Source organism: Artemia franciscana, chromosome 7 (assembly GCF_032884065.1).
Source record: "Artemia franciscana chromosome 7, ASM3288406v1, whole genome shotgun sequence".
Classification (NCBI taxonomy): Eukaryota; Metazoa; Arthropoda; class Branchiopoda; order Anostraca; family Artemiidae; genus Artemia; species Artemia franciscana.
Window position 1 is genome coordinate 57,018,190 of NC_088869.1, and position 16,457 is coordinate 57,034,646.

Sequence of the window (16,457 nt, forward strand, 5' to 3'; positions counted from 1 at the left end):
CCTAGAAGTCAAAGAATCTTACTAGAAGTCACAACATCAGCTTAGTTGCGTTAAAAAAAACTCACTGTAGAGGTTTCAACCTCCTGTCGACAAAAATGAAGAATTTTGTATTTTTTGCCGGAAGAAAGAACACGGATGCGTGTTTATTTGTTTGTTGTTACCAAGGTTGATCTTATCGACCCATTGGTCCCAGAGCATTGAGAAGGGGCTCGTTAAAATGTAAATTAAAAATTCTGGTGCCCTTTTAAAGTGACCAAAAGATTGGAGAGCAAGTAGGCCCTCTCCCACACCTCTTTCTCCCTAAAATCGTCTAATCAAAATTTTGAGATAGCCATTTAGTTCAACACAGTTGAAAAACCCAATAACAATGCCATTGGAGATAACATAACCCCTACAACCCCTGGGGAAAGGTCTTTAAGTTATAAAATTTGGTCGTTGTTTACGTTTAGTATTTGTTATTGGGAAGCTTGCATACATTTTTTCGGATGTTTTTTTTCTGTTGGGAGGATTTTCCACGTGGAAGAATTTTCCATGAGGAGTGAATTTTGTAGGGAGAGAATTTTTCAGAGAAATTTTTCACTGGGGGAATTTTCCGGAATACTCATACAAAATTATTTTTATATGTCGTGCTTTCTCTTTGCCGACTCGATTTTATGCGTTGAAATGTTAAGGGTAATTGTCTGAGGCGAATTGACTGAATTGTCTAGAGGATATTTCTGTGGCGAGGGGGATTTTTCCGTGAAGTTGGAGCCAGACTTCCTTGCATTATTTAAAAAACGAGTGGAAATAAAAAAAACTAGTTTTTTAATCTGAAAGTAAGGAGTAACATTACGACTTAAAACGGAAAGAAAATTATTACGTATATGAAGGGTGTTGCCCTCTCCTCAACACCTCGCTCTTTGCACTAAAGTTTAAATTTGGTCCCAATTCTTTCAGAGCGACTTCTGAAATACAAGAGTCGTTTCAATTGAACAATAAGAAGCTCTTTTTAAAGTACTAAGATACTTTAGTGTAAAATGCGAGGTATTGAGGAGGAGGCAACACCCCTCATATACGTAATAATTTCGGTTCGTTTTAAGTTTTTAATGTGGCTCCTAACTTTCAGCTGAAAAGATAAAATTATTTTTATTTAGTTAATTAAATGAATTGACCCCTTTTCCAGGAATACTCACCATTTAAAGTTTGCCCAATTTTCTTTCATTTTAAATGGAAAGTTAGTTGCTCTTTTATTTAAGATTTTTAAATGTCTTTAAAAACAAACTTATTCCTAAGAAAATGTATCCTGATTTATAACACACAATCCCCCCCCCTCTCACTTTCACTCTGGTGTCTTCTCCCTCTGGAAAAATTTTTGTGGGTACCCTTGATGGGAAACAGACCTCTATAACTACTAATCTCGTCTGTATCACTAGTCAATAAAATGCAATAATCTGGTATAACGTACAAGATAGGACCTTGTCTAAAGCTTTTGATCAGCTGAATTAGATGCTTGTTCATTGTTTATGAAATTGAGGAATAGAGGATTTTGACGACTCAGACGCATCTCAATTTTTAATCTAAGAACACAAATTTGGTCGATATATCCTATGTCCTTCCTAGTACCACACTGTTCTTCCCTTAAAACGTTATCCACAGCATGGCTTAGTTTTATAAGTATCATCATGCTAAGTAATTTGCCGTCTACTGAGGTAAAGCTATTGCCTCTGTAATGAGGCTAACTCTTTTCATCTTTCTTATTAAGGGACTTTACTAATTGTTCCAAGAATTACTAGGTACTTCCCTTTTATTAAAATATATCCATGGTCTTCAGCAATTTGTGATCATAAACCATGTAATTTTCTAAAAATTTTCATTGGGGAAAATTTCACTCGCTGGGGAGCAATGGTATAACGGATGCCAGAACTATTTTTATCTGAAGAGCAAGGAAGGAAATCCATCTTCTACTACTAGGCTATGTACTGTCCATACCTGCCTGAGCAACATTTTTTCTAACTTGCTACCACTTTCTTCCATTTTACTGCCATTACTTAACTACCATCAATTAACTCCAACATATTATCGTTCAGCTTGTGGATAAAAAAAAGAAAGAGTCGATCGAACGCTCCGACTTATTACACAAATTCTCAAGCAACTTTATATTGTAATTGGCTAATCAACATTTCAGTAGATAAAGCCAGAAGTTGCTTTGAAATCTTCTTACCTGTTTTCTTCATCAACTCCGTATCTAAATTCTCCCCCTAGTAGTTTTCGTTATGGAACTCAAATGGAAACTAGAAGATTCCATTGCACAAAGCTCAACACATGCAAAAGAAGCCCCTTAAAATTCAACCCCTAATTAAATTTAAATACATAACATTTAAATGGAGAAAAAACCTTATCCCAATCATAACCTATTTTACTGCCAAATCTTCGTTCACACTGACGGTGTTTTTTTTTTTTTTTTTTTTTTTTTTTTTTTTTTTTTTTTTTTTTTTTTTTTTTTTTTTTTTTTTTTTCATACAGACACAGTACTTGGTAGCCGTTGAAGCACGAAAAGGGGCGTAAGATATTTAAACAGCATAGGATTAAGAATAGGTTAAATCAAGCCTGTAATAGCCTAGACGAGCAATGCCTAATGAATAATATAAGCAAGCGCGCCAACAGAAAATTTTCGAGGGGGACGAAACGCCAAAACAGCAGTGGTGGTTGGGTTACAGTTTAGGTGGTTTAGGGGACCTAACTATGACTTTACCCCAAAGAGGACGCATTTGCAATCAATTTAAAATTTTGAGAAGCTAATTGATCTAAACGTATCAACAACTATATTTTAGGCTTCCCAGTTGCAAAAGAAGTAATGCCACACGGTGAGAGTACTGGATTCAACCAAGTTGATTCGCTTTATTTGTAATGGAATTAGGCTACGTTTGATGATCTCTAATTGTGTATCAGCTATAATGAAGAGGAGTAAATCATTGTTTAGGTAGGGGTAGGGTAGAATCCTACAAAAGTATATTTTAATGGACAAACTACTCACTCGTCCTGGGGCTTTAGATAAATGTTGGAAGAGGTAGGGGGGAGTAGGAATTAATTAAAGTGTTTCTCTAGCGGCTGTAAATATTTCTAGCGGCTACTACAGCTAAAATGTTACATTCCCATATCTAAAAGCACATAGCTAGAAAAGTCAATGCAGGTCAGCATCAGCCCCTTCAGGAAATTTCTTTGGGTTGGCAAATACTGCTAGGAACTTAGTTTTCAACAATTTTAAATAGTGATATTTTTCTTTTTCTATTTCTGTGAAGTACTTCAATATATTTAAACAAATGTATGTAATGGGTTTGTCGATAATAAAATCCTATTGTAGAATTTGTAGTGGTCTCAGTTAAGGTCAAAAGTCTCATAGAATTTCCATCCATACAAAAAATAATATTCCTTTTCATCCAATCGAAATTATTTAGTAGTAATATAAACAATATCAATCATCGCAAAATTTTCTAAGCATTTTCAAATTTGATCCAAAAACTGAAATTGCAAATTTCAACGTTGGATGGTAATTATGGACGTTTAATTATGAATTTACACATTTTAAATGCAATTAACAGGATTTAAGGGACCGGTAGCTCAAATTATATTTTGGTTAGGCCTGAGTATGATTTGGAAAACAATCAGAAATTAAATTGAAAAAAGAGCTTTTCTACTGAAAGCAAGGAACAGATTTGGAACCTATCTGAACAGAGTATTCTTTGTATGAAGGGGGCTGTCTGCTCCTCAGCTCCCTGCAATTTACTGTGAAGTTGGGCTTCTTAAGATTTTTCAAAGCACTAAAACTTTTGTTTAATGAACAAAGTGTTGAGAAAGGGGGAGTTCCCCTTATATACTGACTAATTTATATTTACCTTGGTAGTATTATTAGTAAAGATGGTGGGAGCAATGAAGATGTTAAAAGTAGAATAGCTAAGGCTAAGGGTGTTTTTTCACAGTTAAAAAAAGTTTGGAAGAATAGAAAGATAAGTCTAAAAACCAAGATTAGAATATTGGAAGCTACAGTGATGACAGTGGTCAAATATGGCTCTGAAGCATGGGCACTCCGAAAAGCAGATGAAAATTTACTAGATGTTTTCCAGAGAAATTGCCTACGGATTGTTCTAGGTACCCGGCTGACTGACCGTATTTCAAACAGTAGGTTGTACGAAAAGTGTGGTTCAATCCCGATTTCTGGGGCTATAATGAAAGAAAGGTTGAGATGGCTAGGCCACGTTCTACGGATGAAGGATGACAGATTACCGAAGATTGTCCTTTTTGGCCAACCGTCTGGGGCTACACGGAAAGCAGGTCCTCCTTGTCTGGGTTGGGAGGATGTCATAAATAAAGATTTAAAGGAAATGGGAACTTCCTGGTAGGGTGTAAAGAGGGAGGCTTTAAACAGATTAGGTTGGAGGAGGCGGCTTGGTGCTTCAGTGAGTTATTAGTAGTAGTAGTAGCAATTTATATTTATTTTAAGTTTTAAACTTTCTCTTTACTTTAGTTGAAAAACCTTATCTATTTGTTTAATTGCATTTTATGAAACTGTAAAGTCTTATGAATGCAATACTTTTGGTAGTGCAGAAAAAACTATCAATATTTCAGTGAGCTCTATTTTGATTTTGATAAATAATAAAATAGTTCATGGTAACGAACTATAAGTAAGAAGCAACCCACCTCAATAGTAACCGAAACTTTAAAAGACGGAATTTTGATACCAATAGATATATCAAAAGAATTGGCTCATTATGCTGATTCCAAATATAGAAGTTTCATTAAGTTTAAATTTATCTATTGAAAGCCACGAGCCTGAGAAAAATTGTCTAATTTTCGAAAAGAGGGGGGAAATGCCCTAGAAGTCATAGAATTTTAATGAGAAACTCATCGTCAGATTCAGCGTATCAAAGAATTCCACTGTAGAGGTTTCAAGCTTATATCTGCCAAAATCTGGAATTTTGTAATTTTTGCCACAAGAAAGATCACGGATGTGTGTTTATTTGTTTTTTTCCCCAGGGGTGATCGTATCGACCCAGTGAGCCTAGGATATCGGAAGATGGCTCGTTCTAGTTCTAGTGCCCTTTTTAAGTGACCAAAAATTTGGAGGGCAACTAGACCCCCTTCTACGCCACTTTTTCCCAAAATCGTCCGATCAAAATTTTGAGATAGTCATTTTTTAGCATAGTTGAAAGGCCCAATAAATATGTCTTTGGATCTAAAGCTCCTGGAGAAAGGTTTTCAAGTTATAAAATTTGCTCATTGTTTTGTTTTTTATTGGGAAGTATGTATATATTTTTCGGGTGGGAAGGGAGGGCGAATTTTGGAGAATTTTCTGTGGAGAGGGAAGTTTCCAGGGCGCAAACTTTTCAGCGGAAATTTTACACTGAGTGAATTTGCCTGAGTGAATTATGTGTTAAATTTTTTTATGTGTCTTGCTTTCTCTTTACCGATTAAATCTTATGCGTGGAGATGTTAAGGGTAATTGTCCGGGGTAAATTTTCGCCAGAATTGAATTGTACAGAGGGTATTTCTATGGAGAGGGGGATTTTTTTCTGGAAGTGAAGCCAGATATACTGGCGTTATTTAAAAACGAATAGAAATTAAACAAAAAAAGAGTTTTTCAACTGAAGTAAGGATCAACATTATAACTTAAAACGAGTAGAACTCATTACGTATATGAGGGGCACTGCCCCCTCCTCAACACCTCGCTCTTTACACTAAGGTTAAAGTGTGTCCAAATCCTTTAAAAACGACTCCTGAACTGCAAAAATCGTTTAATTAGAATAAAAAGTAACTTTTTTTAAAGAGCCAAAACACTGTAGCGTGCTGAGCGAAGTGTTGAGATGGGTGCAATCTTCCCTCATATACGTAATAATTTCTGTTTTTTTTTAAGTTTTAATGTTGCTTCTTATTTTCAGTTGGAAAAATTTTTTTTTTTTCTTTGTTTCATGAAGCTTAGAAACTAACATTTTTCTAAAGACAATGGAAAAATTATGTTAATTAAAAAAATATATAAAAATGAAAAAAGTAAGTAATTACAAAAATTACACAAAACAAGAGCCTACTTACAAAAACTAAGATATAAGCTCCCACCATTGAGTCTCTTGAGCAATGCCGAAGCGTTGGACGGATATTTTTTAGATATCGACAGTTTTGAACTTGGTTATTAAACACCAAAATATTTAATCCATTTAGACTCAGTTTTTATAAGAAATAACGCATTATCAATGTAGTTTGTTCAAAGTAAAACATTAAAACTAAGGTTAAGAAAGTGAGATAAAATTTGTAAGTCAATAATTTTAATTCAATTTTGAATACCAAAACCAATATATTTGACACCTTTATACTTCATAACTGTAAAAAACTAAGTCTTTGTCAAAGTGACAGCAAGGTAAATACAATCAATCCTGGAAAAAATCCTAATAAAACAGAAAAAAATGTGTCTGATAAGGGGGAAAATACAGAAATTCCCAGCATTCCGTTCAGGGGAAATATTTCTGATTATAGTGGCTTCATATATCAGCTCATGGATACTCTTACAATGCAAGCTAAAGTCGATGGCATATTTTTACTGAAATTGACCTTTATTAAGTTGTTTTCCTTGTGTTACCGAAAAATGTTTGTGGAAAAGTCGAAAGGGGTCACTCAGTCAGAAATTAAAACTTCTATTTCCTTATTAATGGTCAAATTCAATTGGTAGGCAGCCAACAATGCGGCAAAACACATTTTTTCCATGGTTTTTCTCTATTCTGCCCAATTTCCTTTGGTTTCCTTATATTTACTCTATAGTCCCGAATTTCCAGAGGGCCTTGCCCTCCCCCCCCCCCTGTCCCCTTGCTAGCGCCCGTGAATTACTTTGTATGCTAATTCTCCTGGAAATGTTCTGCCAGGTCTGGAGGATTAGATATTGCTTCGAAAGGTCATGATATCTTTTAACCTATGATAATGGATATTTTCTTACTCATAATCATTAATTTTATTTTATTTTTATTGCTTGTTTTAAAGAAGGTTTCGATTCAAAATAACAGATTGTTTTTAACACAAATAGAAATATTTTGACACAGCCGCTGAACGGTTATGCCGCATAAACTTACAGGAAAAAACGAAGTAAATTTAGCGGACGAAAATGACCGTTTTTAACGAAAACGTGACCGTGTGAACCAAGTCAAATACAACCCTAGCAAATTCCATTCTGGAACAATTAGAAACTCCATTAGAAGTAGAAATCAATCTACCAAAACTATGGAAAAGTCGAGTATAAGGTTTGGAAAGAAAAATGAATGTAAGAAATTAAATTAGCCGAACTGGTCAAATGGGGAAACCCTGAAGCGGATTGTACCGTTACTCTGTTTTGATACTCTGTTGTGATTGTCACGTTTTTTAGTTACCCGGTAAAGAAACCGATAAAGTCTGAATTTCTGCAATTCAGTTTCAGTTTAGTAATGAAGCTGTTAATACTTCTTTCGATTTTGGCAGTAAGCCTTCCTGCTGTCCGGTAAGAAAACTTTGTTTAAAGAAGAAGCAAAATAAATTGCTGTATAATATAACTTTTAAACACTTGTTACTATCATTTAAATCCTCCGTATATTAATTTAAAAATCTATGTTATAGGAGAAACCTATATAGTTCACCCAGGCATTAATCAGACACTTTTATAAAAACATTCCAATTTACAAAATCTTAGAGGGAGGGGGTCTAAAATGTTTTTTCTATATCTAGGGGGAGGCATTGTTTCCTACATGACAGGTCTATACCTATTGAAATTTTGACAAAACAACATTTTACCTTAATTTTCAGTTAATAGTTGCTTTTTCTCTGCCTTTAGTTCTGAAAATGCAATTCCTGTTATATGAGTAGAATTTTGAGCCATATCAATGTTGTTTTTTTTTTCAAAATAAATATCTATCCATCTATCTATGCATTCTAATGGTTCCGAAATTATTTTGAACGCATTTTTATGCTTTTAGTAGGAATAGTTCTGCTGTAAATTCAATGGAAGGATTAATTAATTAAGGAAAACACACTTGATTTAACCTAGTTTGTTTTACTTATTTCTTATCTACAGTTGGTTTGTAATCTCTAAAGGTCCCAAAAAAAAAGAAAAAAAAGAAAAGACAAATCAGCAAACTTTCAAATCCAAGAAAACGACTTTAAGAACTTGAAAAAAGATACTTTATGTATACCCACCAGTTTTTTTTTTCTGAAGTCTATACATTATTCTTTCCTAAATAATGGGGCCCAGCTTAACCTATCGCTGTTTTATTGCATCTAATAATAGAAAACCGATTCACAATTTAACCTGGAGGCGGCACATAAAGTGCCGTGGTTGGTTATTAGTTTTCCAGTATTATGATTTTTACAGTTATAACAACTTAAAATTATAGACATTATTTTCATGTTATTGATATATGCGAATGCTCTTTATCGACTAACAGTAGTTACACATTGCCATTGAGTAGCAAAGGCTACTAAATGTAAGAAATCACATTCTGATCGATCACCTAAATATAGTCCACCAATCGGGTAGTAGACCCTATGTAAACTAATTTGACTGGTCCATTTGGACAATGTGAAACAAGTCATAAAATAAATACTGAGCACCTTTGAGTCCCCTGCCAATGAGGTCCAGCTATCACAGCGGCTGGAGCTTGAAACCAGCCGTTTTTAGTAAAAAGTATAAAGAATGATGGGTGCCAACTTACAGAACATCCCCTTTATATATAAGCCACATTAACAATATTTTTAACTTAAATCCCATACACGACCGTTGGTATATTGTTTGTAAAAAAATTATTCTGTGAACACATAAAACTTCATTCAAATAAGAGATATGCTGTGTTTTCCCATCGCTGTGTTTTCTATATAGATGAATACAAAGATATTTATTGCTGAAAAAGCCCGTTCAGACCATGATAAAAATAAAAACAAACAAACACTTACTGGCAGAATAATATATACGTAACAATAACAATAGTTCATAGCAATAAGAGTAATACGTATCACACAGCAATAAGACGTACAATAAAATAATAATAACACAACAATAACACATAAAAATAACAGTAGCAAAAAACGAAAATAAACATTATAAGACACATAATACTATAATGGCAATAGTGGCAACACAATACAGTAACACATAGGCTAATACTCGCAAGCCTAATGATAATAATAATACTAGTAATAACAAAAATGATATTAACAACTCATAAACTTACAAACCTTAAACCACTCACCTATATTCAAATTTTTTGTGTGTGTTTGCGTTTATTTCTAATTGTGATTTCAACTTATCAGGATTTTTTTTTTCTTGAAAGGAGGAAGATGGTCATCATTGGGAAAAGACATGTCTAGGCCCTCATTTTTATACATTTATACAACATACCCAGCAAATTCTGTTTACTGAAAGATAAGGTCGGTTAATATCATATTTAATATCAAAACAGATATATTTGAGTAGTTTATTTAAATCAACAAAAGAAAAACAGAATCTACTTGTAAAAAAAAAAAAAATGTTGTGATTCGGCAAGATTTTGTTCTTACTAAAAAAATCAATTAACAATGAAATTTCAATATTAACAACAGAAATCAAATTAATGATAAATTTTCAATTGATATTCAATCTCAATAAAAAAAAGTATTAGTATAAACTTTCATACAAAAGAGACGATCCGGCTTTGCATTAAAATTAAATAAATTATTCAATATTTACAATATAAAATTCACCATAAATTTTCATTTCATTTCAATTTCACAAAAGAACCAATCTGCTTTTGCATTGCCTTTACTCAGTCAAAATTGTGCATAAAAATAACCACGAAATTTGACTTCAAGGGCCATTCGATCCCTTGGTCTAAGGGATAATATGCTTGCCTCACAAAAATATGTCACAAAACTAAATCAATGGAATTAAAGGTAGAAATTCTTCATAAGAAAGTATAGAACATTACTCTCCCTTGCTCTCCCTAGATCAACTCTCTTCGTTACAGCTATCAATAAGTAAAAGAGGGGGGGGGGGAAATAATCATTAATTTAGGAAAACAGTTCTTCCTTTTCTCCTTCTGTCTTTTTTTTTTTTTTTATAATGTGTATGTGCTGTTGCATTGGTGATTTCTCTTTTCATAATATATATATATATATATATATATATATATATATATATATATATATATATATATATATATATATATATATATATATATATATATATATATATATATATATATATATATATATATATATATATATATATATATATATGCAATTATATAGGTAGGTGGACCAGATATGCAGCCTAGATGGTTTTTAAATCTTTGTTTCAGATCTCTGGCAAACTATCTTCCGCCAGTAGTTGATAAAGATTTAACCTTAAAATGGAAAATTTTATGAGGTTTGGCCCAAAAAGAAAGAGGTTCTTGCCTCAGTCAATAAAAACTCCAATAATTTTTCAATTCTGAAAACGCTTTTTACCAAAACACCATCTTCAATCTGTCATTTCTTTTCAAAGGGGATAACGAAGTGAATAGCATGGTGCCAATTCAGAGGGCAGGGGCTATTACCCCTCAGATTCTGATTTTTTTTGGTACTTCAAAACTTACAATTGCAAATTGTAATATTTTTGAAAATTTAAAAATCATTGCTATGCCTCCTCTATATTTTCCTGAATTGGCACCCCTGATGACAAGTGAATTGGTTCTCCAATAAGAACGAAAAACAATAGAGCTTTTCACAAATCCTAATTATTAGTTAAAATTGACAGCGTCTTCAAGAAGAAGCAAAAAATGATGAGTTAATTTGAATTTTAGAACTTCAGTTAACATGCTAAAGAGGAGAATTACATTTAAACTTCGACCAAGTGAGTAATCTTAAGAATAACAAATGCTTTAGTTTTTTTTCTTAAGTTTAACTGGAATAATTGATTTGTGTTCTAATGACATTGCCTTCTTCTGAAAAGGCATGTTAAGATGAAAATTTGCGAATAATCAATTGGACTAAGTTTGCTACCTTTGTCAAAAAATGAAATATTAATGTTGCAAAACACTCGTGGAATTTGAGAATAAATGTTGGGCAAAACAGCTTTTCTGTTGATAAATTAAATATTAAATGAGCCTTAAGTTCTATGTTCCTAAGGTATTATGTTTAAGGTATTGTTAAGGTCAAGTTTTAGCTGCTGGCTTTTCGCGAAATTGCTAGTTACAGGGGAACATATACCTTAAGAAGCCGATGAATCCTTATACCTCAGGGGCTGCCCACGCTCAAAAGTCCCATCACTATGTAAGGTACGCCTCACAAGGCTCAAGTGTCACACATGGTGGGAGAAGACATGGGGAGGCGGAAGTGTAACTACGCATGCCACGCTGTGCATCACTCGTGGTAGACCAAGCAGTCCCCTAAGACGTTTATTAGGTGGTGGGTAGTAAACAACTCCTCTTTCACATCTAGTGAAGGCTAACATGTAGCCCCAGTAATGTCACCCTAAAATATGTGTTATTTAACTCTAAAGGCTGGTGTCTATTTAACGGTGGTTAACATTCTTAGGTATTTAGAAAAAAATAGCTCTACATAAGTAACATGAACTAATGATCCCCTGTAAACTGTCAGAAACATGGTAAAATGTTTCTGACAGTTTCAGACATATAAAAGTTCGGTTAGTGACCCTTGCTGGGACTTCAAAATTGTGCTTATTTGGGGTTAGGATTGCATGTTCAATGAGAGATATGCGTGTATTTAAGGAATGTTTTATGCAGGTGCACATATTAGAAAGGGGGCCTTGGAAAATGGGGTATCAGTATTTTTATAGTGTGGGGGGGAGGGAGGGGGCAAAGAAAAAAGTAAATTCTTCGGCTCAATTTTTAAAGTTTTTCTTTGGGTCCTTAGGAAACATCTTAAGTGGGGAGGATGACATAGTTAGTCATCCTAACATCCTAACACATTGCCACTACATCATTTGACGCGCAAGGTTGAACCCCCCCTCCTGAGAAATAAAAAGCAACAAAACTGATCAAAATAGAAAATAGGAAAATTCTTGCATTTCAATCCTGGCTAAAATAACAAAGCTCCTGGTAGCAGCTCCCCTTCCTCCACCCCTGGAAAGTTTGGTAAGTTTCTTAGTGGAATTCAAGCTTTTAACTCAAAAAAATTTCCATAAGATACCGAAGCTCAAACCTGTATCTTCGCAGCCAGAAAATGTCCAGAAGTTCTAATTTATGCTTTCAATTGTCAAAATTTTCGGTTCACTTTTCTGATGTCTTTTGATGCAAATTTGTTTTATCCTCTCTTTATCTTTCTTTTAATCATCTTTTTTCCTTTTTTCGTTTTGACATTTATCTATTTTTTATACTGACCTGTACCATTTTTTTGTTGATGCTCCTGGCTTTAATGGTTTTTTGTTATACTTTCATACTTTCAAATTTTATTGAGTTTCGATCCTTTCCTTTGATTTTTGTTTCATGAATTATATGGCAAGGTCGGCAATTGACACCATTGGCATGAATTTTCAATGCATAAGTTGTACATCGGGCATGGATTATAGAATTGTCCACGTGCCCCGCCAGGGTTTTTCTTTATTGTTAATGTCTATTCGAAAGCTATCCATACCGCGAGCGTAAAATCTGAAACGAACCATTATTTATACACTTGTGCCGATTATGTCACCACCATTTCTAGACTTGCACCTAGACTTCAATTGGACCAATTAGTTTGAAATGCAAATTTACGTCCAATGGTGCAAGTGACGCAGCTGCAAAAAAAAAAGGCTTGGAAATGCCATAAAAGTTTCCATTCTTTTGTTCGCCCATTAGTAATTATCCTCTCTTCTTTTTAGGCTGGTGCCTCTTGCTGAACCAGATACTCAAGCTAAAGGCATTGAAAAAGCCGCCGATGACAAGAAAGCTGAATCCCAAAAAGATGAATTGAATAAGGCACCTGCTGCACTAGAAACCCCCACTGCTGTTGCTGATCCAGCCGCTTTAGCAGTAGAGGGTGAAAAATCTGCAAAAGACTCTACAGCAGTTGCAGAAAGCCCTGAAACAGAAATTAAAGAAGCTGAGGACACAGAAGGAAGGGTGAAAAAGGGAGGAAAAAGAAAAGCGCAACCAAAAAAGAATCAGCAGCGAAGGCAACAACAGAAACGAAGACCAAATCAGAAACCTGTAAGAAATCAGAGACGACCAAACAATAATAAAAACAAGAATAGAAACAAGGGGGCAAAGGGGTGCCCTAGGGAAGGTGATATAGAATTACCAGAAGAAAAGGATCTAACAGAAATGCAAGGTGATCAGCCAGTTGAGAAAAGAGAAAACGACGAGACCGATGTAGTTGAAGATGCAGAGGGACGGAAAGCAAATAAAAAAGGTCGACCAGCTAACAAGAACCGCAAGAACAAAAGGTGCACTCCCAATAAGTTAAACAGAAAACAACAAATAAGAAGGGCTAAACTTAGAAAAACTAAGCAAAGGCAAACCCAGTTGAAGCGAGCTCAGAACAAGAAAGCACAAAAAGGAAAGAGGTTTAACAAAAGTAAACCAAGGGAAGGTGATACTCCTCTTGAAAATAAACCAGTTGCAGCACCAGCTGTCGCACAGGCTTCAGCACCAGTTGCAGCCACTGCTCAAGCAGCTTGAGAAACTAATTCTTGCAACGGGGTTGAAATTAAAATGAACTTGTTATATATTTAATATTTATTAAAGTGATGACTTTTTATTTTGTTTATTGCAATATATAGAAAAACGGTTTGAAGATACCCGACAAAAAAGCGGTAAATTGACGCTTTAGCAATGAACATTTTACTCAACAGATAACTAGTTTCTTTCCTTTTATGTTTCAAATGTAACCCAATTGTTTGTTCATCTTTATTAATGAAATTAAATTATTCAAAATGTTCTCCAAAAAATCAAATCTCCATAAACACTAAAAGTAACATTTATACAACCCCCTCTCTTCTTCAAGTCTGTATTTATGTCTAATGCAAATCAACTCTCATTCAGCCGGTTTGGCCGACTGAGGGATTCCCCTCAGATAGGAAAGTATTTTTGGTATGTCTCCCTGTTTCTTGCAGTCCTCAGCAGGGTTGGGAAATGGTGCTTGGGAAAGTTTTAGCGTCAGCTCTTGGGAGGCTGTTTTCTTGGGCAAGAGGTGTTAATGCTCCCTTCAAAAGCAATTTTGGGCAGTTGGGCTGGGAGCAACCTTGGACGTGTCCTAACCATCAAAGCTGCTGGAGTTGGATGATCTGAATGATAGGTTGGGGGAATTTAGGGAGGACAGTAGCCGTTCGTTTGATACACGATTGAGCTAGGTAATGCCGGCAAGCCTTCGGAGCAATTTTATTTTATAGCCGCCAGTTGGTGCTTGTCGTCGGCTTTTAGGTTCCATGCCTCCGCTTCATACATTGCAAAATGGAGTCACTAGAACAGAGGTGAATAATTTTCCAAATAGGATGCATCGATTTAAAAAATGCAGATGCAGGAGCCAGGAGTCGTCTTATATCTATTTAAGAGTCGTAATTAAAGTAATTGAAGATTAAGCGGTATGTTTGTTCACCTTTAATATTAAACAATTCTTGTTTCTCATCAACAACAATAACGATTTGGAAAAAAAAAGCGCAAAAAAAACAGATCAGCAAACAAAGTAGTTATGTTTAATATTTAGAAGGATATCGTGTCTCAGAGCTCTTATTTTAAATCCCGACCGGATCTGGTGACATTGGGGGAGTTGGGAGGGGGAAACCTAAAACTTGGAAAACACTTAGAGTGGAGAGATTGGGATGAAACTTGGTGGGAAAAATAAGCAAAAGTCCTAGATTCATGATTGACATAACCGGAACGGATCCGCTCTCTTTGGGGTAGTTGGGGGGTGGGGGCTTGGTTAATTCTGAAAATTAGAAAAAATGAGGTATTTTCAACTTACGAACGGGTGATCGTATCCCAATGAAGTTTCATATTTAGAAGGATATCGTGCCTCAAAGCTCCTATTTTAAATCCCGACTGGATCTGGTGACATTGGGGGAGTTTTGGGTGAGGGAGCCTAAAATCCTGGAAAACGCTTAGATTGGAGGGATCGGAATGAAACTTGGTGGGAAAAATAAGCAGAAGTCTTAGATACGTGATTTACATAATTGGAGCGGATCCGCTCTATCGGGGGGAGGTTAATTCTGAAAAATTAGAAAAAATTACGTATTTTTAACTTACGAAGGAATGATTGGATCTCCATGAAACTTTATATTTAGAAGAACCTCGTAACCGGATCCAGCGTCATTGGGGGGGGGGACCAGAAATCTTAGACAATACTTAAAGCGGAGAGACCAGGATGAAACTGGATGGGAAGAATAAAAACAAGTCTAAGATACGTGACTGACATTACCGGACCAGATCCGCTCTCTTTGGTGGAGTAACTGTAACTTACGTAACTTACTAATTTGTAACTTACGAACGGGTGATCGGATCTTAATGAAATTCGATATTAAGAAGGACCATTTGCTTTAAAGCTCTTATTTTAAATTCCGACCAGGTCCAGAGACATTGGGGGGAGTTGGAGGGGGAAACCGGAATTCTTGGAAAACGTGAAAATTGGGGTATTTTTATCTTACGAACAGGTGATCGGATCTTGATGAAATTTGATATGTAGAAAGATCTTGTGTCTTAGATGCTCCATTTTTGACTCGAATTGGATCCAGGGACATAGGGGATTGGAGGAGGGGATCAGAAATCTTGGAAAATGCTTAGAGTGGAGAGATCGGGATGAAACTTGATGGAAAGAATAAGTACAAGTTCTAGATACGTGATTGACATAATTGGAACAGATCCGTTCTCTTTGGAGGAGCTGGGGGTGTGTGTGTTAATTTGTAAAAACTAGAAAAATTGAGGTATTTTTAACTTAAGAACGGGTGACCTGATCTTAATGAAATTTGATATTTAAAAGAAGTCATGTCTCAGAGCTCTTATTTCAAATCCTGACCAGATCTGTTGACATTGGGGGGAGCTGGAGGTGGAAATCGGAAATCTTGGAAAACACTTAGAGTGGAGGAATCGGGATGAAGCTTGGTGGATAGAATAATCAAATGTCCTAGATACGTGATTGACGTAACCGTACTGAAATTCGCTCTCTTTGGGGGAGTGGGGGAAGGGGGTCAGTGCTTTGGTGAGTTTGGTGCTGCTGGACGTGCTAGGACGATGAAAATTGGTTGGTGTGTCAGGGAGCTACACAAATTGACTTGATAAAGTAATTTTCCCAGATTTGACCATCTGGGGGGCTAAAGGGAGAGGAAAAATTAGAAAAAATGAGGTATTTATAACTTACGAGTGGGTGATCGGATCTTAATGAATTTTGATATTTAGAAGGACATCCTGACTCAGAGCTCTTATTTTAAATCCCGACTGGCATTAAGCCTCTGATTTTCCTTTTAAATCAATCTATTGATTCTTAGAATTTTGTTAGAGCTCATACCATATGAGCTCTTGGCTCTTAGC